This window comes from Pinus tabuliformis, chromosome 3_1, assembly GCF_031772625.1.
Source record: "Pinus tabuliformis cultivar Carrire ecotype Pingquan chromosome 3_1, CPIR1, whole genome shotgun sequence".
NCBI lineage: Eukaryota > Viridiplantae > Streptophyta > Pinopsida > Pinales > Pinaceae > Pinus > Pinus tabuliformis.
Window position 1 is genome coordinate 216,508,163 of NC_142301.1, and position 24,759 is coordinate 216,532,921.

The 24,759-nt window shown below is 39.1% G+C and overlaps 1 long non-coding RNA gene across 1 annotated transcript in view; it reads right to left on the reverse strand.

The window, feature by feature from the left end:
* Positions 1–24,759, reverse strand: part of LOC149186569 (uncharacterized) — a 122,469-nt gene that overhangs the window by 62,966 nt on the left and 34,744 nt on the right. Inside the window, exon 2 of the long non-coding RNA XR_016255704.1 lies at positions 10,331–10,406. This is a non-coding gene — a long non-coding RNA (uncharacterized LOC149186569). The remainder of the gene's footprint in view (positions 1–10,330; positions 10,407–24,759) is intronic.

The window sequence follows — 24,759 nt, forward strand, 5'->3', positions numbered from 1 at the left end:
GGAGGTTGCTTTGGTGACACATTTTATGTTATATAAAACGCACTCTATGTACATATTTTGATTTTATTGAGAGCTAAAACAAGGATTTTTTTCAAAAAGATACTTCCTATTCTGATTGTATGGTAAGCATGTTCTTCCCCAATTTGGAAATTTTACAAGAAAATGTAGTTAGCATATAACACTCAAGGAAAATCCCCTTAGCTAAGAAGCAATAGCTATGAAGTATCCATTACACCAAAGTCACTTAAGACTTGCAACTAGCCCCAACCATTTGAAACAACCCAATTACATAGGCAAGACAACCCAAAAGGGGAAAACATGTTTCTAGAGCATTTAAACCTTAATGGGGACCATGAAACACCCCCATTTTACCAGCTAACCAAACCCCTATTGACCAAAGGAAGCATTTCATTCAAAAAAATATTGCAACCCTCTAAATTCAAATTAAACACTAGAATTCGAATTGCCTTTTCTATTTCGTCTCAAAGTACATAGTACATACACCTCCTCTCTCATTAGTGGAACATGTGCTTCTCTCAAGTTACCATAAACATATGCACGAGAAGTTCCTTCTTTGGTACCAACGTTAGATTTCATATGCATGTTGGAACCTATGTCATAACCTCGGGTTATGTTGGTTCACCACACCTGTACTAGAGATAGTTAGTCCATTTGACTAGTAGATCAGTTGACGAGATGGTCGACTAAATGATCAATGGGTCGACTAACACTGCAATTAACTAAGTGATCAACTACACGGTCAATGGGTGGATTCATTGAATAATAAACTGAGTGGTTGCTAGTGTGTTCGACTAGATGGTCGGTGACTAGGACAATCAAATAGTTGACTAAACATTGCAGATCTATCAAAATCAATTACAACTGTGGACCATTACTTGTGAACTAGATCTTCCCTAATTCAAGGACGTTGGTTAAATATAGAGATTATAAATAGAAGACCCTATGGGTCGATCTACCATGTTCAATTGAGATGAAGTCGTTGAACTTTATCACACATTATGATGTTCTGATCATAATGCTTTGTGCCTAAGTGCTATAATGTCTTTAAACACCACCAATCATCTTTGAGTATATTTTTCCTCTTGTTTTCTTTCTTTTACAGATTTTGTTATTCTCTAGGTTACACCCCTTCCCAAACATGGTAATAGATAATAGTTTTAATGAAGCCCTGTTGTCCACAAATCTTGTTGAGTTTGATTGGTGGTGATTGAATCTGGGCTATTGACTTGACCATTGTAACCCAATTGAGACCAAATCTGTAAAACTTTAGAAAATGACTTCCATGATCGATCCTATTATTTTGAATGGACTTTAATTATGTTATCTGGAAAGCAGATATGGAGACTTTGTTGAATAGCAAAGTGCTCTAGCAATACACCAAGACCGCAATTCAAGATTCGAAGGTTGGCTAGGTGAAATTTGTCATCGATGGGAAGAAAAATGAGGCCATTAAGGTCATTATGACCTACATTTCTCAAGAGATTCGCTTTCATACAGGCAAGACCGACTATCCTCATGAAGTCTGGAAGAAGTTGAAGTCGTTGTTTAATAAAGTCGATAAGAGCCAAGTTATGCTAATAGATAAAGAGTTGATCTATCTTGATCCACATTACTTCAAGAGGATTGAGGATTATTTGGCTCATTTATGCTATATGGGCATCAAATATGGAGACTTTGCTAAAAAGCGAAGGGCTCTAGTAGTACACCAAGTCCACGATTCCAGATCTGAAGGATGACCAAGAGAAATTTGTCGTCAACAAGAAGAAAGATGAGGTCATTGGGGTCATTATGACCTACATTTGTCGAGAGATTCACTTTCATACAAGCAGGATCAATTGTCTTCCAGAAGTTTGAAGAAGTTGAAGTCGTTGTTTGATAAATTTGATGAGAGCCAAGTTATGCAAATAGAGAAAGAGTTGATCTCTCTTAACCCCCATTCCTTCAATAAGATTGAGGACTATTGAGCTTATGTTAAATAACTATAATTGAAATTGGGTGTGTGTGGGAAGAATTGTTAATGTCTACCATTTGCCTAGTCTAAGTGCAAATATGTTGTTGGTTTCCCAATTGACTGCAACTAGTAAGATTGTTAAGTTCTAGGCTCTAGCCAGATTGGTTCTTTGTTAAGGATCCAAAAAATGATGGGTTGATTATTGCCGAAGGATTTCCCAACTCAAAGGATGGACTATACATGTTCCATGATCTACCTTAGCCAAATCCTAGATCGACTACTCTCATTTTCCAAACAGACGAACATAGTGGACTTTGGCATGAATGAATTGGACACCTCAATCAAGTTTGAAGCTAATGGTAACACAAAACATGGTTGTTGATTTACCCAAATTTCTTCCACCGGATGGAATCTGTAGAGGATGTGTGTTGGGAAAGCATTATTAAGCCCTTTTTGACTCGGCAAAAGCATGGCATGCACAAACACCACTAGAGCTTGTTCATAGTGATATTTGTTGTGTCAACAAGCCTTAGTTAATAGGTGCAAAGTACATTTTTACCTTCATCAATGATTTCTATAGATTTACTTGGGTTTATTTCTTGAAGAATAAGAGTCATGTCTTTGAAAAGTTCAAGGAATTTAGGGCGCTAGTTGAGAAGCAATGCAGTCAACCAATCAAGTGTTTGAGATCTAATAATGGTGGAGAGTATGTGAATCGATAATTTGAAGAATATTTTGTTCAATCAGGTATCTCTTAGCAAAGATATGTCCCTTGTACTCCCCAATAAAATGGCATAATCAAAAGAACGAATAGGACTTTGGTAGAATTGGCTCGATGCCTATTGCAAGCCAAAGATCTGTAAACTGAGTTTTGGGATGAAGTTGTTTACTATTACAACTATCTCCTAAATCATGTTCCGACTAGAGTTGTCAATTTTGTGACTCTAGTCGAGAGATGGTGTTAAGAAGATGCATTGCTTGGGCGCATATTTCCAATGATTGTAGGAAGAAACTAGATGGAAAAAGTCATGCTTGCATCATGATGAGCTATTTAGAAGAATCTAAAGCCTACTGTTGTTTGATCCTGTCAAACAGCAGATCATCATCAAAAGAAATGTCATCTTTGATAAGAAGTCTTTATGCCTTAAATTGTTGAACTCCTCTTTTGGGCTATTACATAATGATTTCTTTGATATTTGTTGCGGACAATGAATCAATTGCCCTCCTTTTGGGATTTTGACTAGTTGGTCGAACTTTGTTCCTAAGTCGATTGGTTGTTGGTCTAGACTGATTGCAATTGTTAGTTCTCCTGATCGACCTTCTAAAATCAATGTTATCAGCACTGGGTCAAACGGGACTGAACCGACCAGTCTAAATGTTTTTTAAGGAAAATTGGTCTGAGTCGACCCTTTAAAAAAATGCATTCAAATGGTCCTCGGTACCATTGTACAAAATCAGTCGGTTCTTGTACAAAACTTACCAGTTCGATACTGAACCAACCTTTTTTCACTAAACTAGTCGGTTCAGTACCTAACTAGCCAATTTTGTACAATGCTACCAAGAACCCTTTGAACGCAATTTTTTTTTGAAAAGGGCAATAATTTATGAGTAGGGAAGCCTAATATTTGACCATATTGCCCTATAATGCTATGCAATTAATGGTAATTGTTGATTTTTAATGTACCTTGGACAAGTGGTTTCCCATGGGTTAGTCTGTACTTAGGGAAAAGTGTCCAAAATAAGTACTTTCCTAAGCGTGACTTTATAAAGTGAAAGTGACTTTATAAGTGGTAAAGTCAATGTTAAATTATAAAGTGAAAAGTGACCTTAGACATAAAGTACAATGTGGGTACTTTATTTAATGGGTGAGTTAAAAAATAGAAAGTGAAAATTAAATGCACATTTATTCTCATCCCTCAATCTAAATGAATCTAAGCCGTTAGATCTTAGGGTTGCCCAAAAGTCATTTAGGGAAACAAAAGGGGGAAAAGAAAAGAGAGACTGCATTCATTCTTCATGAGCGGATTGGAGAAAAGACGCTGAGAGCTAGAGAAAAGTTCTGAAGGAGAAATTTGTTGCAGCAAGCTGAAGGAGTGATTTCTGGGCAATGTTGGGCATGGAAATGAAGGCATAGAAGACAGCAGAAGGTACAGTACAAACAACATTGAATGTTGTGAGTTGCACGTCGTTTGAGATAAGTTTTTGAAAAAACAAATTCAAACAAAAAAATTGTGGAGTCCGTACAGTACATATTTTCAACTTCAAGTGGGCAAGGAAATCAGCAAAGTGGGCACGGTTTCCAAGAAGTTTTGGGCTGAAGAGATAAATTGTGTTGCTGTTTTGTTTTGTCTGCAAATGTATTAAAGATAAATAAATTTTAAGAGATCCCTAATAAGTTTTTCCCAGAGAAGATTGAAGGGGTTTTGCCTGGGTCTAAGTTGACCAAAAATCTATGTATTTTTATGTGTGTTGCTGGTCTGATTATGTCCATATCTATTTTCAGCATGTGTTTACAGTCCCATGTGTTTTAATCTGAAAATTTCATTTCCAGAATTCTATATGTTGAATGTACGTTTATGGGAAAGGGCATTTAACTGAATGGGAGTGATAAGGTGAAATTAAAACCAGGTTGGGATTGCAAGAAAAAAAATTGTCATCAAATTTCAACAGTAATATTAAATTCTTAAAGTAAAGTGACGTCCTCCTTGTCTTTCATTTTCATCCTTTTACTTTAAGAATTTAGCATTACCATTAATTGCATAGCATTATAGGGCAATATGGTCAAATATTAGACTTCCCCTCTCATAAATTATTGTCATTAGCATTAATTGACTCAAGATGTTTGAGAGTGGTTTTGAACTCATTGGATTTCATATGGAGAAAGTAGAATTTAGATCCCACTCAAAATCCAACAAACTTAATAGTTTTTCAGGATTTTAAGATTGGGGGGATTGCAATGTTTCCATTGGATTTTGTCATGTACAAGGGTATGGAATTACCATTTAATCAAGAGCACCAAGCCTTTATGTACCTTGATGTTAGTGGCATTCATTGTTGAACTCCTCTATCCTGACTCTACTAAAAATGTACCCATCACTCTTGACTCGACATGCTAAGCTTTTCTATATTATTTAAATGCTTACAGGGTGATATTAATGTTAAAACTCCCAATATAGGCAATGATTTTGATGATATGTAGGTATTTGTTGTAGCATGATTTTTTTGGATGCTAGAGGGCCATCTAGGGCCTATTTGGTGATGTATTTTCAGTTTGTATATGGATTGCATTCGATGCTATTTTGGTTATGTGCACCCTTACATGCTATATAAATGAGAACTTTTCTTATTTGTGTATGAATGGTTTGAAATCATATGGATACACATGAATATGTGTGTTTTTCTTTAAAATTTGAATATTTGAAGTGTTTTTGGCTGGCCAGTTTTTTGGTTCAGTTATTTTATTGGTTCTAACCAGTTCCCAAATTGGGGGGTCTACTGGTTCAGTTCTAATAACATTATGTTGAATATGATGTTGGGATTAAGAATCAAACTTGGGAATTGACTCCCTTACAAGGGAAAGAATATTATTCACTGCAAATGGGTCTTCAAGACCAATTATGGTGCCAAACATAATCACAGTTAGTTGCTAAGGGCTTTTGATAAAAGGAGGGAATTGACTACTCCAAGATTTTTGCTCTAGTCACTAGAATGAACTCAATCTAAATGATATTATCTATTACTACTTAACTAAATTGGGAAGTTCACCAACTGATGTCAAAAGTGCCTTTCACATGAAGACCTTCAAGAGGAGATTTATATGCAGCACCCACTAGGATTTGTGAATGTGGGCCTACTCCATTAGTTTGCAAAATCAAAAAACCTCTGCACAAGATTATGCGGGAACCAAAAGTTTGGTAATGAGAAAATTCAGAATTGCTTTCTTGATTGTGCATCACTTGCTATGAGGTTGAACATGATCTCTATATTCATCATCATGATGGCCAAACCCTCATCATTGTGCTCTAGGTGGACAATCTCATCTTGATTGGTTATTGATCATCTATGATCAAAGAAATGAAGCTACAACTCTAGGACTCCCTTGAGATGATTGATATAAGCTTGCTTCATTCTTTCATAGGACTTAAAATCTCCCAATCTCCTTCCAGGATTTCACCCTCTCGACTTTATTAAACAATGAATCTCTTACATTGCTTCAAGGTGGAAAAGTGCAAGCCAATCCATTTCTTCTAGGATGAAATTCCAAGCCAAGTTCCCTTCACCCTTATTTGATGCCACCATATATCTATCTTTGTCGATATTTTAACCTAACTTGGTCCTTACTCAAACTAAACTAGACATTGCATTTGCTCTTAGCATGTACTCTTGGTATATGAAGGAGCCTCATCAGAGTTATTAGCAACCAACCAAACTTTACATTATCTTAAACGGACCACCCACATGGGCATCCATTACTCAATCAACACTTCTATCCATCTTCAAGGCTTCTATGTTGTTGATTGGGCTAGCAATCTTGATGAATGAAGATCTACTTCTAGATATCTATTTACTCTTGGTTCTATACAAGTTTGTTGGCTTTCCACAAAATAGTATGTTGTAGGTCGCTCCTCCATAGAGGCTGAATATGCTAGTGTTGTTCATGCCAAGAAGAACCTTGCCTAGATGCTTATGATTCTTCAACAATTAGGTCTTCCTCAAGCAACCCCCATTACTTTATTACGTAACAATCAAAGTACAATTCAGCTTGTTCGCAAACCTATAGATCATCAAAAGACTAAACACATAGACGTTTAGATGCACTACATTAGGCAACTCCATGCTTATGAGTAACTTGTGCTAATCTTTGTTCCTTCATCAGAAAAGCTTGTCAACATATTCACCAAATCTTCTACAAGAGTCTACCTTCACCAACCTATGAAAAGTTGAAACATATTGGAGCGGGAGATTTTTCAAGGGGGATATGTGATAATGTAATATCTACACTCTATGGCCCCCCATGCAAACTAAAGGGGGATATTCAACTTACGGGTTTTCTATTAGAGAAATTTTGAGGTTTAAAATGAGTCTCCTAAGGAATATTATAAAATAATAGTGGAAATAATAAAATAAGATTACATTACATCATCAAATTTTAGAGGGAAAAAAGAAAAAAACTACTTTTTCAACTCGTATTTTTAACTTATCTCCCTACTCTTTTACTCAAATTTCGAGCGGAAGCACTCGTTGGATGCAAAATTTAATTCTTCATCCAAAGAGTACCCATGTTGCATACTCTTGATGGACCCTGCAATCACATTTTTCATGTATTTCTCATTTTTTGTGTAGCAGGGTCCATTGAAAATATGAAACATGGGTACTCCTTGGATGAAGAATTAAATTTTGCATCCAACGAGTGCTCCCGCTCGAAATTTGAGTAAAAGCATTAGGAGATAAGTTGAAAATACAAGTTGAAAAAGTATGGTGAATCATCCCCCATGGTTGACATCATCATCTTGAATCCTATTTGTTCTTATAAAGTTTATTTTTGTTGTACATTTTTGTTTTGAGGCCCATTTTTTACCTCAAAATTTCTCTAATGCACATAGGCCACAAACCAACATTTTGTAATATTAATTACAATGTTGTAACATTAATCAATTTGGCTATTTTAGATTATCCAAACTAATCAAGGCTTTATTGGGTTAGCACCCTACCTCTTAGATAGTGTACAAATACACCAATCTCCATTTGTATTCTTCACTAAAGTGGACCACTTTTCATAAGTTATTTATCTAAGTGGACCTTCTTTATTTCACTTTCTTTTGCAACTTATTGTGCTATGGTTACTTCCCTCTTATGCACTCCTATGCTTATGGCTATAACTCGCTCTTTTTAGTGTGCTTACTCTCTCTCTCTTTCTAGTACACTACTGCTCTCTCTTTCTCTAGCACACTAGTGCTGATTTGCTTCTGCGAATTTATCTTTTTGTTATTAGGGTTTTGCTAGTTGGTTCCCACTCAATTTCTCTTGCGAATTTTTTTCTCTCAACATCATCATGATGAGATACATTTATATATTCTTGATGTCATTTTTTAGTTAATACTCACTTTTGAGTCTTTGACTAGACAACTATGAAGATTCAGTGTCACCTTTGATGTATAATTTGATATTCACTACATCTTAGGTATCGATGTTTTTTCATATTTATCTGCCAATGTGATTATTTGATGTTGTTGTTGGTTTATATTTTTTTTAAGACTTTCAAAGAAAATTATTTCGTATCTTTTAATGCTTACCACAGTTTGTCAATTTTTCACGAATGTTTCTGATTTCCTTATGTCCAGACCCCCAATGACTTTTTGTTGATGCCAATGTTTTCATCAATGTTTAAACTTTACCCCAAAAGGAAAATTTACAAGTAAATGCCAATATAGATGGTCACTAGTGTTCAATGATTATAAACCAAATAAACCTACAAGGCCAGAAAACAAAATGTAGTAGTTGGTGCTTTATCTGAAATTTATGCAATATAATATATCCTTAATACTGAAATCTTAGATGAGGCATGATAAGATAAGTTTATTAATATCCAGTGAATGACCAAAATTAGGTCAATGGCACTGCGAATAATAAAGTATCAATACAAAGTGGGAGAGCCAACGCTGCTAGTGAAAGGTTAACAAGTAACATAAAGATGGGGACAACAAAAAGACAAAGAATGTTAAGAAACAGTAGCATTAATAAAACAAGGCAACCACCTACCCAATTATAAACTAGAAAAAGACACCTGATGACATATAATAGTTCCTAAAAAGGATCGCCTAAAATACAAAATCATTTATGAATATCATGATACTCCATTCACAAGAAAAGTAGGAATAACTAAATAAATAGAACCTATGAGGCACAATACAACATGTTTAATGTAAAAAGGTGATAAAAGATATAGAGATATATTTAACACTTGCAAAACATGCCAAGTATAAAAATTTTGAAAAGAATGCATATCAATGGAATCTGTTAGAATAATGTTCATGCCTGAATAATGTTGTACTGGATGTTGCCATGGGCATCAACACAAAATGACCAAATCACAGTTGTACTGGATGAATTGATAAAAATTGGGAGATTCATTCCCTGAAGAATGAATCAAAAGCAAGTGATATCGTTGAAATTCTACCCTCCAAGTTTTTCTTTAAGTATGGCTTGCCCAAAAATACTGTCGACTACAGAAATCCAAAATTTATGGAAAAATTATGAAAATATATTTTCAAAAGTCTCAATGTTAAATTAAAGTTTAACACCATCCTCAGATGACGGGCAAGCAAATAAACCAAATCAAGGAAAACATGTTGAGAGCATATCTAGCATCCAAACAATTAGAGTGAGAAGAAAGCGCACCATTATTAAATTCTCCTACAAGAACAACATCCGTTCAACAACAGGCATGAACATTATTCAGAACAATGTACAGTTTCAACTCTCTCAATTCTATCAATCTTGATCTTGCACATGTCAAAGGAAAGACAAAAACCTCACTAAAAATGTTGGACAGAAGTCAAAAGAATGTAAAAACAACTTGAAAAGGCCACAATCAAAAGCCAAATTATACAAAAAACATCATACACCAAGATCCTTTGAAATCAGAGGCAAAGTGTATCTAAAATTCAAACCAAACAGCTTCCTATCTACTTGAGGATGAACAAAGCCTGCTCTTAAAGATAGATGAAGTCACCTGCACAATACAGCTACAATCATATCAAAACTCATTAGTTTTCTACCTGAGTTTCTTAAAGAAGGTTCTAACCAGTTTTAATAATTTACTGCCAATCTATGTCATTGTAGAATAAATCGAGCAAGAAATAAATGATCCTATATAATCTTACAACAACAAACAAGAAAGTTTCCTAACAAAGAAATAAAGAGTATGTAATCTAATGGTCAAACCAACCAACTAAAGAGGCGACATGGGAATCAGCAGCCTTTAGCAAAGAATCTAATATCATTGAGGACGAGTCTCCCTAAGAGGGAGAAATGTTACGATCAAAAATAAGAAGACTACTATATAGGTAGGATAAGTATTTTGCATCTTTAATCTGTTAAAAGATTGCATAAAATCACAAAAAAAATTAATGAATATTCTGGTAAGAAGAGTGTGTTGACTTTTAGACATAGAAGCTTCAAGGAGGAATATATTTGAGTGAAACCAACTTTAGCAATCTACAATTAAATTCACATGTTATGACCTACAGAAAAACGCCAGCCAATTTAAATAAGAAGAAATTTAGTATAAATAGAAAACAAACAGAAATTGGCTCGTATAATAAGAAGACAAGCAGGCCACATTTTGCACACATTTACCTGACTTCTCTCCCCAATTATCATGCACTTCTCCTACACAGGGACTTCAACCATTGTATTCTGTTTATCATTTCTGCTGCAATTTGGATCATTTGGCATTGTTATCAAGATATACTTCACAAAGGAAACACCTTCTTACTAGAGAAATATTTAGTCCAATCTGCTAAATTAAAGTACCTTTCATCTTTACTTACAGCATAGAAATTTAGAATCATTTGCATGGTTTCACTCATTATCCCCTCTATAAGAAGGATTGTTTTTATAAATACATCATCATGGGCCTTAGCCTTGGACTTAGAATTGGTGATCATATGTGATGTTGGCTGTGCCTCTACTAGTTATCATTTCTTATATTCCAAGTGAACCCAGCCCAGGAACTGTCAAATAAAATCAGGCCCTGGATGGCACACTGGGTCTATCACATTAAATGAATAATGATAGATGTGGTTAGAGGGTGGAGCCATAAATTAGTGAGCCTGGACAAAGCGAGTTCTGGCCAGTTGAAGAATAGTGATGAACAGCATCTGTTTGTTTACCATTTGAATTTCATTTGCATGAGAAGGTTGTTAATGGCCATACTTTTGCCCTATTTGGCGGGCATAGTGAGAAGAATGATTCACCAATAACCGAAAAAGAGTTAAGTATGATTATATTGATTTCCGTCTATATAAATGTGTGCTTGCAGGAAGAAGGGAAATTAGTCCAAACCAGTTCAGGGCTAGTAATTGTTAGGCAAGAGTTTCTAATGTTGACCTACATTTTCAATGGATGGTTTCCACAATCATTAATCCCTCGGATAAGGATTCATTCAGAACGATGTCTGTGGTTATATATTATCTTTTGACTACATGATTATTTAAACTTTTACATGTGAAAATAACTCTTCTCGAATAGTTAAAGGATAGTGATAAACAGCAAGAATTTGTTTACTATTTGAATTTCATTTGCATGGGAAGTTTATTGATGGCCATACTATAGCCCTATTTGAGGGGCATAGTGAGAAGAATGATTCACCAATTACCTAAAATGTCTAAGTATGATTATATTGCATGTTAATGCTTCGCTTTCTGTCTATATAAATGTGTGCTTGCAGCGGTAAAGGAACAGTACAAACCAGCTCAGGGCTAGTCCTTGTTAGGAAAGTGTTTCCAATGTAGACCTATATTTTGAATGGATGGTTTCCACGATCATTATTCCCTCAGATAAGGATTCATCCAAAACAATCTCTGAGGTCATATTTATCTTTCGACCATGTGATTATTTAAACTTTTGACTCTTCTCGAAACTCCTTCTGAAGTTCATTCTAAATCTGGTTTTGACTCCAATTTTCCTTGCACCTTACATATCTGTACCAAATTGGGTTGTCATCAAACATCAATTATGATTTTGAAATAATAAGATCCAGAGTCAAAAAATAAGGCTCACATGTTTTAGGCACCCACATTACAGTGTGCCTTGGAGGATGTGCACCACCCACTTAGACCACTTTACTCAGTGCTTGCAAGCCTAGTGCCCTAGAGAACACTTCAAATGTCATAGCACCACTTTTCTAAAGCTACAATTGGTTGCATCTATAAGTACCATTAGTTTCATCCCTGTTTGTCTTGATAAGAACACAGCCCCTACAGAATTACATGGGCATGAACAAGAGTATACACCAAAAAGAGAGCTTAGTTATTCTATCCATAAACTGTGAATCAGTTTCTCCACAGAACTGGTTAATTCTAAGCCATCTTTCAAGTCATGTTATTCCATAGTCTCTAAGTTGGCTACTTTGATGATTGCTTCACCTCAACAGCACAGCTTTATTGCTCAACCATAGATGATGGCAATGGACATTTAGTAAGAAGCCTTGTCACTGCTTCCTTGTTAATATGTCTACAAGGCATTTGTTTTATTTAACACCTCATCCGAGTTTCCAAGAAGATTTAATTTATTGTCTTGCAGCCATGTACCAGTATTTGTAAAGTGAAAAGTAAATAATTCCACCTAGTAAACAATTACTTCTAGAAATAGTGTGGTGCAATATTTTAGCCCAAAAACCAAGTTGTTGTAGTAAAGGTGTGAAGATGTGGAAGTATGAGAAGCAGTAAGATATGTAAATGTGCCCAAGCGGTCTAAATCGCAGGAGAGAATGCTTTACGGAAATTATTACATCGTAGATTGAAGAGAGAAAATCATTGTCTTGATCGGGAGAAATGGTCCTTGCAAATGAAGTCTTTCCCCTCCATTGCCACCACTATCCCAAGCACCTATGGATGCCACCTCCCCTTAGGGTCTAGAAGCACCTAATAGGGTTGACCATCTAGCCATCCCTAACACAAGTAAGGAACACTTTCACGAAACTTGGTCTAGTTAGATATTTGAAGATGATCTCAATTTGAAGTGTTATTATGCGCTTAACAATTAAGTATGATCCATTATGATGCATCTATGGTCATTGTCCCCAATGACCATCTAGATAAGAGCATAGATCATCTCTAAGAAGATGATACATGAGATTAGTTGAAGACATGTGGCTTCAACTGATTCTCCAAGGTGACTCCACCTATCATTGTGCTGCATTTCGTCATCATGCTGCACCTCACCGTGCTACACCATGTTGCACCCATCATCACTATGTTGCATCTCATCATGCTTCATTAATCATGACTATACCCATCACTGTACTGCATTATGTGCCACTACTGCACCATGTTGCCATACTGACCTATGTGTTGGCTGCATCTTGCTTGCTTGTTGTCCCTAGCTTGCTTGTTGTCCCTAGCATGCTTGTTGTCCTTTGCATGCTTGTTGTTGCATGCTAGTTGTCCCATGCATGCTCGCTGTAACATTGCATGCTTGGTGTATTTGCTGCTAAGTACCATACAACTGTCCCAATATTAGTTAGTTGTCCCTTGCATGCTACTCTCTTTCGGAGACAAATGCTCTAGCTGTTCCGGCAATTTCAGTTGTTCCCGGCAGTACCGGCTTCTGCCCTCTGCGTCAGCTTTCGCGACTGTTCCGGCAATTCCAGCTATTCCCAGCAGTTCCGACAGTTCCAGTTATTCCGGCTATTCCCGACAGTTCCAACAGTTCTGGCTTTTCGTGGCAATTTCCAACATTTTCCGGCAGTTCCGGTAGTTCCGACTACTCTGGCTATTCAGCTATTCCCGGCAATTCCAGTAGTTCCGGCTTTTCCCCGCAATTCTGGCAATTCCGACTATTCCCAGCAGTTCCGACAATTCCAACTATTCCCGGCAATTCCGGCTATTTCGGTTATTTTGGCTATTCCCGACAATTCTGCCTTTTCCCGACACTTTCGGCTATTCCCGGCAAGTCCGGCTATTCCCGGCACTTCTGGCTTCTGCCCTCTAGATTAGGGCAGCGTTATCCCTTAGGATCTCTCATCCTACTAAAACCCAAAGACAAGTAGAGAGGAAGAGATCCCAAGTGTGTTGAAAATGACTTGAAGGCCACCTCTATTTATACTAAAACATTGAGCACAAGTGGGGTTTATTTGGTTGCTGGCTGACCTTGACGAATTGTCCCATAACACAAATAAATTCATATCTCCATGAATACTTCTCGGAATCGGATGATCTTTAGATCAATCCTACACCTCTCGATGAGAGGAATCCAAGAAAAATATCAGCTTCCATTAATAAGATGACCCACATGGAGTTTGGCCCTAGTTGTCAATTTTAACACTCCCTCTCAACTAGGGAGAACTCCATCCGCTGATCCATATGTCCGACTGTACTATCTCTGCCATCAGTGCCTTGCACTGCTCTGCTCTGCTGAGCTCTGCTTTGCTCTGCTGAACCATGAAGAAGAAGAATTGATCGAGAATGTCTCATACCATTCTCTACTAACCCGAAGTCAATTTCATCTGAAGAGAGTGTGTCACGTCACTCTTACTGGCCCGAAGTCAGTTTTATTGATCTAAGATCAATATCACAAAAGAGTGTCTCAAACCACTCATACTGATCCCAGATCAATGGAGGTCATCCTAGCATAGGCAGTACGGTAGATACTCAATGCATCCATCGATAGTACTACTATGGTCCCTAACCCAATTTCCTTGTTCATTGACCAGATGAGAGGTACTTCCCATGAGTCCCAGACTGCATGGGTAGGATGCCTCGACAGGAGAACTAATCATCCTGTCCACAAGAGAACGAATCATCCTACCCCACAGTCACAACGAGAGAACTAATCATCCCAACCCACAGGAGAACTAATCATCCTGTTTCACAGTTGCCACGGGAGAACCAATCATCCCGGCCCACAGGAGAACTAATCATCCTGTTCCACAGTTGCCATAGGAGAACTAATCATCTCGGCCCACAAGAGAACTAATCATCCTGTTCCACAGTTGCCATGGGAGAACTAATCATCCCGGCCCACCGAAGAACTAATCATCCCGGCCCACAAGAGAACTAATCATCCTGTTCCACAGTTGCCACAAGAGAACTAATCATCCCGGCCCACAGGAGAACTAATCATTCTGTTCCACAGTTGCCACAGGAGAACTAATCATCCCAGCCCACAGGAGAACTAATCATCCTGTTCCACAGTCGCCACGGGGTATCACAGGGGAAGGTTGAACCTGTCATCTTGTACATAGCGCACCACCAGGGGAGGGTGAGTCGCCCTGTGGTCGTATGTTGCTTCATTAAGTACCCCAAGCCCCCCAGAGCTCAATGCATGCAACATGCAGGACCCTTATAAGAAGGTCTCTCAACGACTCCAAGTCGTTCGGGAAAGTCACAGATTTGACGTTTCCCAAGGGCTTTAACAAAATGTCTGCGACCTGTACATCAGTCTCAATGCGATGGAGCATCCTCGCTCATCGACTTACCATATCCCAGATAAGGCAGTATCTGATGCCTATTTGCGAGAGCAATCATCAAATACAGGATTCCTCAATAATCAAATCCCCCCTTTGGTTGTCACAGAGAATCACAGTGGTATTCATCATGTGTAAAAACAGCTCACTTAAGAGCTTCTGCAACCATGCAGCTTCACACGAGATCATACTCGTAGCTATGTATTCGGTCTCGGCGGTGCTTATAGCAACCAACTTCTGCTTCCTGCTCATCCATGATATCAAAGCAAAATCCAAAGAGAACCAGCACTAAGAAGTGCTCTAGTGATCCTCCACACTGCCTACCTAGTTAACATTCGAATAATCATGCAGTTTCATATTTTCGGAAGTGTATCTCAATCCATGAGAGATTGTGCCCCGAAGATATCTCAGAAGATTCTTGGCACCAATCCAGTGAGTCTCAACCAAATATGAGCTCACCATGCTAACTGCAAAACATATGTCCGGACGGAAGTTCACCAAGAACATCAACGCGAATGAGTTTATGAAACTGAGAGGCATTTCCCAAATCTGGTTCGACATCACTACCATATAACTTCTGAAAGTTAAGATCCTCGAGGTAGTCACAAGCTTGCAGTTTATCATTCCACATCCGGAATCCAACTCCCTCTTACTTCTGCAAATGAGAGGGTCTGCACCTGTCGGAAATAGGTCGTCCTCATAAGGTGCTAGTATGAGAGGTCTATCATCCACAGCCTTCAAACAATGGTTTGGATCGGCTTCACTCTTAGTGAATCTCAGCTTCATTTGACAGCTATCAATCCTCTCATACTACACCCGGGGAGTTTTGCTTCAAGTCATAGAGGGCTTTCTTCCACCTGCATACGTGAGATTCTTGATCATCAATCTCAAACCCCTCGGGTTGTTCCAAACCTATGGACTTGCTACATGAGGGGAATGGTCCCCTTGTAAGATTTTCCTTGGCACATCTCAGACATGTACTTTCATGCTCCTTTTGAATTCAGGCATCCCTGTCACCATCTGACTCACAGACCTCCGATGCTATGTGTCAATGGACATGGTCCCCAGTGGACTTCCTGCAACTTGATACAACCCTGAACTCAAAAACATCTTTGAAAATTCTATTTTCAAACACGTACCTTTCCATCGATGAGTGCCACCCTGTAACCTTTGACTTCCATTGCCGAAATGGACACCAGGTTCTTCTTGCGATCAGGTACATAAAAAAGATTCTGTAAATGAATCGAGTTACCCTCATTCAATTGAGGGGTAACATTCCCTACACCCTTTCCGGGATAGGTGGCATTAGCTCCAAGTATAATCCCACGATTGTTTCCATCTCTACCAAATTAGAGAGTACACCCTACTATCCGATGAAGTGCCTTGAAGCACTACAATCAACAAGCCAGATTCCCAAAGAATCTGAAGGAGAGGGCCAATACAAGGTAACGTTTCTTTATCTTATCAAAAACAACATTTGATTCTTCATACCTGGGGTTCCTTGCTTTTTTTTTGAAGAGTCGGCCATTTCCTTGATGACCTGCATTACCTGTCATTCCTTTGATCATTGAAGATGTCCCTAGAATGATTGTTATCTTCATCAAGAGATGTGTCTCTGCCATTCGGACACTCCTTTGCATAATGGCCGAACTTATTGCAACCAAGGCATCTGCCTTTCCTTCCACCCTTAGATCCCGACTTCCCAATGAAGAGATCTTTAGGTAGGCCATCAGAAACATCCGCTATGCAATGTTGCACGAAGCGGGAGCGAAGCGGAAGCGCGAAGCGGAAGCGCGGAGCGCGGAAGCGTCATTTTCCAAAAATCTAGGGAGCGAAGCGTCCGCGGAAGCGTCTGCTATATATATATATATTTTTATATTTTTTTGCATTTATACTCAAAACAAACATCCCAAATACCAAATTAATTGTAGAAGACATGAAAACATGCATATTTTTGCATAAATCAAGATAGATATGGCATCCATGATTCCATTGTAGTTACTAGTATGTACAACAATCATCTATATTCTAGCTATTACAAACATACATCAAATTTTTAAGCATATTATAAAACATAAAACATTTAAGCATATTATAAAACATAAAACATAGAGCATATTATGATTTATCTAGCAAGTGAGCAACTGTCAACATTTGTCATGTCCAAAATTCAAATAATAATGTTTACAAAATATGTCACTTGGTCACCGCCAAGCCAAAAGGTTCAAAATTCAAATTCACAAGTCTACAAGTCTAATGAGTAATCTATGACAAAAAGAAGTAGATTGTGAATATATCTACTAATCTCTCCTCCTTCCACCACGAATAGAACGTGATGGCGGGCCTCCACGTGGTGGCAATGAAGAAGATGGTCCCTGTGTAAGTCGTGGCACTGGAACTGATGAAGAAGAACCTCCTCTAGTAGAAACCAAGGGACCAGATGGGGGTGGGGGTGGTGGCATATCAACACCCGTGTCATCATCCTAGAATCGCTCAAAAAATTCATGCAAAAAAAAAACACTAGTTAACAAAAAAATTAAAAACATGAATTCTTTATAAGGGAAAATTGGAAAATTCATACCACAATGGACATACCTGGATAAGAGAATCCTCTAATTGCTCTAGTCGCAACACTCCATCCTCCAAATTGGGCTCCTCTGGATTCTTGTCCCAAGTCAACAAGTCTTTATTAGACTTTGCATCTTCACAGTAATGGGACAACAATCGCAAGTTGTAATGAACATAAACCAAGCTCTCTGCCCGGTCTAAATTCAACCTGTTCCTTTTAACACTGTGGATGAAAGAATAAGAGCTCCAACACCTCTCTGCAGAAGAAGTGTTTACCACCTGTGATAGCACCCGCAATGCCAAACTCTGTAGAAGTGGAGTAGGCCCTCCATGCATGTTCCACCACTCAAGAGCAGAAAAATTCTCTCGATCTTGAATTGCATGCATGCTCGAAAATGGACCAGTGTTGCTCGTATAGTTGCTCACGTGTCTCCGTACCAATGCAGCCTCCTCCTCATCAGGGATTAATCTACTCAATGCAGCCATATATTTTTCGTGAACCTCTTTATCTTGGTGTGGTCTTCTCCTGACTCCCCCCCAGGTGCTGGTTTTGAAAGCCATGATGGATGATAGTATTTAGGTGTCAAAACATATGCTAATGCATGCAATGGAACATTTAGGCTATCCCATCGTTTTACCACCTCTTCACGAATATAATTGTACAAGGTGGTATCTCTAGGCTCAACAATGTCTTTAATCTGCCCCAACATGCTATCCATTTGCTCATACACCTCCCCAATTACTGGTCGATCTGAATCTGCAAACTTGATCATGTAATAAATTGGTTTGGTGAATTGCAAAACATATTTAACCTGTGACCAAAAGTAACTGTCAAGAACAATGTCCTTGACTTCATTAGCACCATCTGTGTCATTGTTAATTTCATCCCATGTTTCAGCACACACCAGATTAGTTAAAGCTTGTCTCACCCTCACTAGCCGCCTAAAGGTGAGGTAATAACTAGCAAATCTTGTCTTTGCAATTTTAAGCAATTGCAACTTGGAGTAAGTGCCATAGAAGTAGTTTACCCTTGTATGCCCTGTGATGAATTTAATGAGCTGCTTCCCTTTCCTGTAAACCTCAGCAATCCACCCACAATCTTTGTGTTTCACAATATCATGCATCAAAAGGTTCAATGTGTGAACCAGGCACCCAGACCAAAAGATGTGTGGATGAGTACGCTCAATAATTTTTCCTGCTAACTTACAATTTGCTGCATTATCTGTGATCACTTGAATCACATTATTCGGACCAACATCTTTGATTGATTTCAATAGGAGATCTGCAATGTTTTGTGCAGTTGCACTGATGGCGGAGGAGTCATGAGATGCAATAAATACTGCACCACTAGAAGAAACACCAAGAACATTTATCAAATGTTGGTTTCTAATATTTGTCCACCCATCTGATACAATGGATACCCCAGAATCCACCCACTCATGTGTAAAACGTGTCAAAGCTCTTTGAACCTTAGCTTTTTCTCTTTCTAATAACACTGTTCTAGCTTTCTCATAGTTGGGGGCCTTGTATCCTTTTGGGGCTTCATTGATGGCCTTTACCATGTCATGCCAATAGGGAGAGCGAAGCACATTGAATGGTACACCGCAAGCACAAAGAAAACGGACTATCTTTCCATCCACATCATCCCTCCCAGTAACATTAAGGAAATCCCCTATTGTTTTTCTACCTCCAGAGGTTGCAAAAGTACCATGAGGAGATGGGCAACTACCAAATTTAGAGGTTGCACTTGATTCAGAATGAGTTTTTTGTTTCTTGTTTTTTCCTTGTGCAGCCATCTCTAATTTGATGTATTTTTGTCTTTGTTCACTTGAAATGTTTGGGCAAATGGTTACCCCCACGGAACCCTTTTTTTCATCACTGTCTAGCACCCCACAAAGATGCCTCCTCAGACGGGTATATGAACCCGTATATGGTTTTCCTCCATGACAACCATGAGGGCACATCCATTTGTAAGATCCACCACCCTTTCCCCCTTCAAGTTTGGTCACAAAGGTCCACAAGGGATTTGATGTACCTTTCCCATCTTGTGCTTCAGTGTCCTCTTCAAGTTCATCCCCTTCCTCTTCAAACCCTTCCTCCTCATCATACATTGGGTCACTACTATTAGGACCAAGTTCATCCCCTTCCTCTTCCCCTCTATTCCTCACCCTTGCCATCATTAAAACCAAGAGTGGAATGATACATAGAAGCCAAAAGAACACCATCTTGGAATATGGTGGACAACCTGTAAATAAAGGAGCAAGTAGAAACAATGGGAAAGAGTAGGAGAGGGAGGAGAAAAATACAATTTTTTTTTCAAAAAAACAAGGGAGTTTGGGTTTGAACTTACCTCTTTAGCTCTTGTAGATGAAGTCCTCCAAGCTCTTGCTCCAAGCTCCTCCTCCTTCTCCTAGCTCCTCCTTCTTCACTCCTCCAAGCTCTCCTCTCTTCTCCTCTCCTTTCCTCTCTTCTCTTCTCCTCTCCTCTCTTCTCTTCTCCAACTCTCATAAACTCAAAGTGAGAAATGAGAAGAGAATGGGGGCTTTATTCTTTTCTAAAGTCACCCTAGACTCACCCTAAACTAACCTAACCCACCCCCTCATGCTAGTTTAGTCACAAGTTAAAACAAATTTAAAAAAAACAAAGTTAACAAAATCCGGCCGCGGGGTTGCGTTCGGAAGCGCCCGGGAAGCGCTCGGGTGGCGTGCGGTTCCGGGCCGGAATCGTGGCGCAACCAAGTGCCCGAACCGCCCTCCGATCCGCGGTTCCGGGCGGCCGCAACCAAAATTCCAGGAATCGAAATTTTAATTCGGATCCGCGCCACCTCCTCCTCCGATCCGCGCTTCCGACCTGGATTCCGGGACGCTTCGCTTCGATCCGCGGTTCCGGGTTTGGATCCGGCGGGGGGGGGGCGATTCCTGCAACCCTGCCGCTATGCCATTCTGATAATATTCTCTGCTTCGACTTCACCCTCGGTGAATTTGAAGAGGGATGAGGAATCCACTGATCCTTTTGTCCTTTCCCAACTGTCTTCGGTGATTGCTCTTTCACTCTTGCTTGGGCATTGTCTTCACCTCAGCTCTGATACCATGTTAATTTTAGGTATGTTCTATGAATAGAGCAATTTATTTCAATTTTCACAGTTAGCTCAATATCTTTTCCAGATTAGCAATCACATCAGCATTAAAGTAACCTGCAGATAGAACATAAACATAAATCGCAGATGACAAGCCAAGACAAGAGGACACAAGATGTGCCGCTAGCCAGGGACAAACCCGATGTGGGGAAACCCTTGATCAATTCTTCTTATATGTTCTTCAATAGTTCAGCAAGAGAGAGAGAGAGATAGTACGTTTACAACAAAATTCAACACTTTGACTTATCTAGATAAGAGCATAGATCATCTCTAAGAAGATGATACATGAGATCAGTTGAAGACATGTTGCTTCAATTGATTCTCTAAGGTGACTCCACCTATCGTTGTGCTGCATTTCGTCATCATGTTGCACCTCATCGTGCTGCACCCATCATCACTATGTTGCATCTCATCATGCTTCATTAATCATGACTATACCCATCACTATACTGAATTATGTGCCATTGTTGCACCATGTTGCCATACTGACCTATGTGTTGGCTGCATCTTGCTTGCTTGTTGTCCCTAGCTTGCTTGTTGTCCCTAGCATGCTTGTTGTCCTTTGCATGCTTGTTGTTGCATGCTAGCTGTCCCTTGCATGCTAGCTGTAACATTGCATGCTTGGTGTATTTGCTGCGAAGTACCATACAACTGTCCCAATGTTAGTGAGTTGTCCCTTGCATGTTGCTCTCCTTCGGAGACAAATGCTCTGGTTGTTCCGACAATTTCGGCTATTCCTGGCAGTTCCGGCAATTCCGGCTATTCCCGGCAGTTCCGGCTTTTCCCGGCAGTTCTGGCTTTTGCCCTCTGCGTCAGCGTTCCTGGCTATTCCGACAGTTTCCGTTGTTCCCGACAGTTCCGATAATTGCGGCTATTCTCGGCAGTTCCGATAATTGCGGCTATTCTCCGCAGTTCCGGCTATTCCCGGCAGTTCCGGCTATTCCCGACAATTCCGGCTTTTCCCGGCAGTGCCGACAATTCCGGCTATTCCCGGCAGTTCCGGCAATTCCAGTTATTCCCGACAGTTCTGGCAATTTCGGCTATTCCCCGCAGTTCCGCCTTTTCCCCCCAGTTCCAGCTATTCCTGGAAGTTCCAGCAATTCCCTCTGGATTAGGGCAGCGTTATCCCTTAGGATCTCTCATCCTACTAAAACCCAAAGACAAGTAGAGAGGAAGAGATCCCAAGTGTGTTGAAAATGACTTGAAGGCCACCTCTATTTATACTAAAACGTTGAGCACAAGTGGGGTTTATTTGGTTGCTGGCCGACCTTGACGAATTGTCCCATAACACAAATAAATTCATATCTCCATGAATACTTATCGAAATTGGATGATCTTTAGATCAATCCTACACCTCTCGATGAGAGGGATCCAAGAAAAATAGTAGCTTCCATTAATAAGATGACCCACATGGAGTTTGGCCCTAGTTGCCAATTTTAACATTTTGCACCTTCCAGAAAGCAGTGATAACCCTGCAAATGCAGCATTGCCCCTCCAAAACAGAGCGTTGGGCACTTTGATGAAGCACCCCCAGATGCTGGAACATTGGGCTCCCTTTGTTTCATGTTGGAATTACTTGATATTGTACCCAGTGAACCCAGGACGCCCCCAAGCTAGCCTTCACACTGTTTGATGGGCGTTGCTTTATTCAGAATCCAAATGATGATGGCCATCACTAGGCTGACAAGGAAGGACTTGTACTCACACTTGAAGCCCCAACGCTAGAGAGAGAGATAGTGCCACATCACCCATCTAGCCCTTGAGAGGGTGACGTAGGGCACCTAGAGCATGGTTTCTAAATGTGGAATTTGGAAGCATTTTGAGGCACTTCTTGAGGTCTCCCCTCAAAACTTGGAGCTGATGATGATGATGGGACATCTCATTAGCCCATCCCATGCATTTTCGTAGCATTTATGGCCCAAAAAGGGCATGACATCATGCTTTTGGAGGATATCGACCCACACTTGTGGGCTTTTATGGCATTATTTTATTGATTTGAGCTATGGAGTTGGCTTGTAACCCCTTGTCTTGTCAAACACTCAAAGTCAAACTTGCTTTAGGGCTTGTAGGCTAGTATTGTTTTTAAAGCGAAGGGAAAGACTTCTTATAAATAGAGGATCCCTTCACTCACTCTATTCATCATCACACATGTGAATTTGGCCTCTCTTAAAAGAGTGTGAATTGCCTCATCTTATTCGCTACATGGCAAAAATGTGATTTTATGGAGCATCTTTCTGCTGGAGATTGACTATTGCATTGGAAACGTCTTTTTGGGATTGAAAGAAGGCCTTTTCTTGGAAGGATTTGTAATTTTAATGCTGATTTTTTTATTATTTTCTATGTGAATTAATTAATGTTGGGATTTCTATATGTTCCATGACTAAACACATATTGTTTATTGGAAATCTCGGTAAAACATTGCATGTAAAAGAAATTCTTTCTTGAAATCCATAGAAGAACTCATAGTGTGCATCTTCTATTTAATTTCTCCCTTCACAAAAAAGATAATTAAAAGTTTACAAGAGGAAACCATATTTTTCCCCCATACTCCAATCAATTTTCTTTTTCCTTTGAAATTTTCCTTAAAACTCCATTTGCCCAAGTAGGATTAGGCATTGGCTAAAGTTGTGTTGATCAAAAATCATTAAAACTAAAATATTTTCTCTTCTTTTATATCTCCTAGGCTTTAAGGCAAGTTGCTTTGGCTTTTCTAGAATCGATCTGCTTCTAAGGTTATTTTTGGATGGATGTTTGTGGATGAAAATTTAGGGTTTGCCTCCTGCAAAATCTTACTTTTGTTGTGGTGAATCCCCCCCAAATAGCGTTGGCATCATCCTTACTTGCCTATTTGTCCCCTAGAAATCCTAAACCCTAGCCAAACTTTAACTTGAAGCCTATTTGAGGGTTTATATTGTTCCTTTGTCAAACCAATCATTAAATAAACCCTTTCTCTAACTCCTACATGTGTCGGTACTCCTTTATCATTGCATATCAATAATCCCTAGCTTGTAGTCATTCGTGTTTGTTCTAGGGTTAGTATACTTGCACCTTCATAAAAGAAGAATTGTCCTATTCAATTATTGAGGTATCTTTCCCTAGACTATTTATATCACCTAGACCCCTCTAGTTAGAGTATCTTTATAGGTGAATACAAGGAAGCCTCCCTTGTGGTGAAACTCCACTAAACAACAAAAGGAAGATTGCTAAGGTAACAGTGGCAATCCTTCCAAATTGTTGCTACAAGGTTTGGCCCTCGCCTTTTGAGTCCCCTCACAAGGCTTGCTAGATTTTGCGGCCACAGTCCTCATCACCTCTATTTACACTAATCTATGAGCACAAACTTGTGTGTTGACCTGATAATAAATGCAGTTCAATGACTACAATTCTTGTTTTTGAGCAAGTCATTTACCATAAATGAGGAATATAATGACTATAAATGAGGGGCTCAACTGCCATTAGTCAGAGGAATAGGTTTCCATTCTTTTATCTTTACTTTGTTTTCTATATCCAATATTTTCTCCAACAACAAGTTGTCATTTATCATCTCAAGTACACATAATGTTCTTCCTATGTTTATATGTCTTGCTTTGTTTTAAAAATCAGTTCAAGTCAACTCAAATTGATTAGGCCACCTATCTTTCTATGTCTTGATTCAGAGCACCAGTTCAATACCAAACTGGCCAAATCAAAGCATGACTCAACCTTTGATACCAAGCTAGCCCTACTCAACCGAGCAAGCACTGGACCCCAACATCACGGACTCAGCATGCAAAAATCATTTTTTTATTAATAATTTTAAATTAAGAAAAAAAGCAAAAACAAAAACCTAACTCCTAAACCCTACCAAAAATCTATAAAGAGTGCCCCCCCACCCCCTCGAGAAATCAAAGCATG